Consider the following 3,929-nt stretch of genomic DNA (forward strand, 5'->3'; position numbering starts at 1 on the left):
AGAATTAGCTATTTTGACCTTGTCTGCACAATAGCACAAGATCTTCAAATTATGCCCCTGGGGTAAAGAGGTCCCACCCCGGGGGTCACTAATGTTATACGAGTTTTATAGGAAAAAACTTAAAACATTATCTGAACATATTTCCTAGTTAATTATAATTACCTGATGACCCCAAGTAGGGGTCACTTGACTTACTGACAGTGACCTACTTTGTTTTTTAGCCTTTTTTTTTTTTTTTTTTTTTTTTTTTTTTTTTTTTTGAGCTTTTGTGATCACCCTTCATCCGTCCACAATTGCTTGTGAACACGATAGAGACCACATTTTGCAGTCAATTTTAATGAAACTTGCATTGGCATAATATCTTGGTTCCTTTCGAAAACTGGCCAGATCCCATCATGGGTTCCAGAGTAAAGGCCTCTTAAAGGGCCAAAATTTGCTATTTTGGCTTGTGAACACAATAGAGACCGTATTTTGCAATCAATTTTAATAAAACTTGCACACAGCTTGTATTGGCATAATATCTTGGTTCCTTTCGAAAATTGGCCAGATCTCATTATAGGTTCCAGTTATGGCTTCTTAAAGGGCCAAAATTTGCTATTTTGGCTTTTGCAGCCAAATAGAGACTTCATTTATGATTTGATTTGATACAAACTTGCAAATTATCTTTAACAATAGATCTTTGATTTCATGATGAATCCATCAGATCCAATCATAGGTTCCAGAGTTATGGCCCCTGAAAAAGCAAAAATTTATTAATTTTTACCTTGTGAACAAGATAGAAGTGACACTTTACATTTGATTTCAACCCCACTTACTTGTCACAAAAAGATCTCGATTCCTTTTGAAATCTGGCTAGATTCCATCATGGGTTCTGAGTTATTGTCCCTGAAAGGGGCAAAATTTTCTCATCTATATAGAGGTTTCATTTATGCTTTGATTTGATACTTGCACAGAATGTTTATCTTGATGATCTCTAGGCCAATTTAGCTACATTTATGAACCTATCTTCATGAAACTTGATCAGAATACTTACCTTGATGATTCCTATGACAAATTAAAAACTGGGTCATATGGGGTCAAAAACTAGGTCACCCAGTCAAATCAAAAGAAAAGCTTGTTAACACACTTGAGGCCACATTTATGAACCTATTTTCATGAAAATAGGTCAGAATGTTTATCTTGATGATTTCTAGGCAAAGTTCAAAATTGGGTCAAAAACTAGGTCACCCGGTCAAATCAAAGGAAAAGCTTGTTATCACTCTTGAGGCCACATTTATGACCCTATCTTCATGAAACTTGGTCAGAATGTTTATCTTGGTGATTCCAAGGCAAGGTTTAATAGGTGAGCAATATAAGGTCATGATGACCAAGTTTCTTGTTTAAGATAGTGTTGAAATTTTCAGTGACCATGAATATGACCTACTTTCTTAATATTTTAGCATCAGTTTTGACATTTGAAACACGTAGCTCATATTACTCAGGTGAGCGATCCAGGGTCATCATGACCCTCTTGTTTGTGTAAAAAACTTCAAAAGTATTCTTGGTATACATCAACAAGTGGTCATGTACATATTCTTGGGAGTTGAGGTCTTATTATATTTATTGTATTAGCCCCTTTGTTGAGCCCACTTGCCAAAGGGAAGACATAGTTGTCCAAACGGTTGTTCAGTGTATGTGCATCCAGACCATAACTTTGACATGCATGGAGCAATCTTGTTTACATTTGGCATGAATGTTAACCTCAGTGAGACTGAGTGTCATGTGCAAACCCCAGGTTCCTATCTCAAAGGTCAAGGACACAGTTAGGGGTCAAAATGCGGGCTCGACATATTGCCTGTGGGCATCTAGTTGACTGTGTATGCTGTCAAGCATTATCAGCATGCACCTGCTGGACAGTTAACATTATTCTTAACATTTTGAACACCTGGCTTGTGTGAAATACTTGCAGTGTCCTGAATTTTGACACTTCAATTCTAATAAGAGTTAAAGTAGGCAATTGCAACCTCTCGGAGATTGTACAATTATCTATAACAAAGTCGTGGACAAGAAACTGCAGATTTGATTCTGGGCCAGTACCAAGGGTAGTTCCGCTAATTATGGCATTTTTCAGATTCAGAAAACTTAATGGGAGCGAAGTTGTGCATGTTTTTGAAGTCGTTACAGCTGTAATGAAAAAAAATAACCATTTCCATACTATTGTGATTGAACTGTTACCGATTTATTCTCTGAACAGATCTGCTCGACAGCCTTACACTAAATTTTGTTCAACTTTCCTTTTCATCAGCATTATTTGGTTGTCAATTGGTCACTAACACCGATTTCAGGGACACTGTATGGTCTGTACGAACTTGAGTTTTACATGTATTCAGTGCTCTCCAGTCCCCAAAACTCCATTTACATATCCATATACTACATCTAAGACTACTATTTACTTCACAGGAATGATGGTGTATTCATAAAATACTGGTCCAATGACAAACTCTTGGTTCAGTACCAGGCTTAAAAATAAAGCATTGTATAGAGATGGTACCTTAGGCTACATATTCAACAACAAATCAGGTGCAAAACTGAAGCGCATATAGCTTATCTCATGCTTGCAATATTTTAACATATCACCGTACAGTAAACACTGGAACTTTTGACAGCGAAACCGGCTTCGTTATTTTGATGGATTAGCTAAAGAATGGTGATTGTTATTTCTTTTTAACTAACACAACCATTTTATTTATATTAAAGAACGTCTTCATTATATTAACAAGTTTCTGTAACGGTAGATTCTGCAAGGCAAATGTGATTCCGCACGCCCCGTCAATATGCAAATTAGGTACATTTGTAAACACAAGGTGTGCGTCATAAAAAGTGAAACTTCTTTCTGCACAATTTTTGGTATGACCATCAGCTAGAATATACCTTTTTATATCGCTCTGTTCTTAACTCCTACTTTTTGAGGCCTTGATTATTCTTGGCAAACAAATTTTGTAAAATGTCATATTCGATGTCGTAAAAATTTTTATAGTCTATTTATATTTTTTCTCACGAAAAATGTTTTCTTTCCTGTGATCATACAATACCTGTAAATTATCGGCAGTAATGAATAAAATTAATTGTCTTTGAATAATTTTGTTTAAAAATAAAAGATAATGCTCAATTTCTTTGTTTGAATGATTATTCATAGATCTTGAAGTAAACTTATTTTTGGGAAACACATCCGAATCTATGCATACTTTGTTGACAGAGCTAAATAGTCCTAGAAGAGTTATCTGTCACTGGCTTCACTTTTCCAAGTAGGATCAATTTTTTCGGATTAAATATTGCCTTTCAGCATGAAAAATGAAGTATGAAAGTTAAACCATAATATAATTGAGGTACTCCGGTATTAAGTTTTCAACAGAAATTAATATCAGGTGCAATTTGAAATTTAAGATACCATCTCTATATTGTATTGCTTACATTTGTTTAAAAACATTTCTGGTTTTTTCCCCCTGGTTTAGCAGTTTTTCAACAATTTTTCAGTCATGTTACAGCAGGCAGTAAACCAAAACGGTGTTTCTGGATTCTGTACCAGTACATACCTGTTCTCCACAAATAACTGCCAACTTCTCCATAAGAATCAGCAGTGGAGGGCAAATGATTTCGGACATATCATTTTTCAAATCGTCACGAACATACGCCCCGCCCCGGTATGGAAATGACAATCCCGTGATCCACAGATCTGCGTTCTCCCTGTTGGTCTAAGAATGTCCTCACAAAAACATCTTTGTTCCACAACCACATAGAGTGTATCTAGCCACCCCTCTATTTAATTGATCAATGTGGTGATTAAAAGTGTATCTACACTTCCAATTAAATTTGATTTTGTTACACTGGATAACTGTTTGAAATACACTGGACCTGCCACTTCATTCACTGATGAAACATAAATAAACATG

The sequence above is a fragment of the Mercenaria mercenaria genome, chromosome 2, assembly GCF_021730395.1.
Source record: "Mercenaria mercenaria strain notata chromosome 2, MADL_Memer_1, whole genome shotgun sequence".
Classification (NCBI taxonomy): domain Eukaryota; kingdom Metazoa; phylum Mollusca; class Bivalvia; order Venerida; family Veneridae; genus Mercenaria; species Mercenaria mercenaria.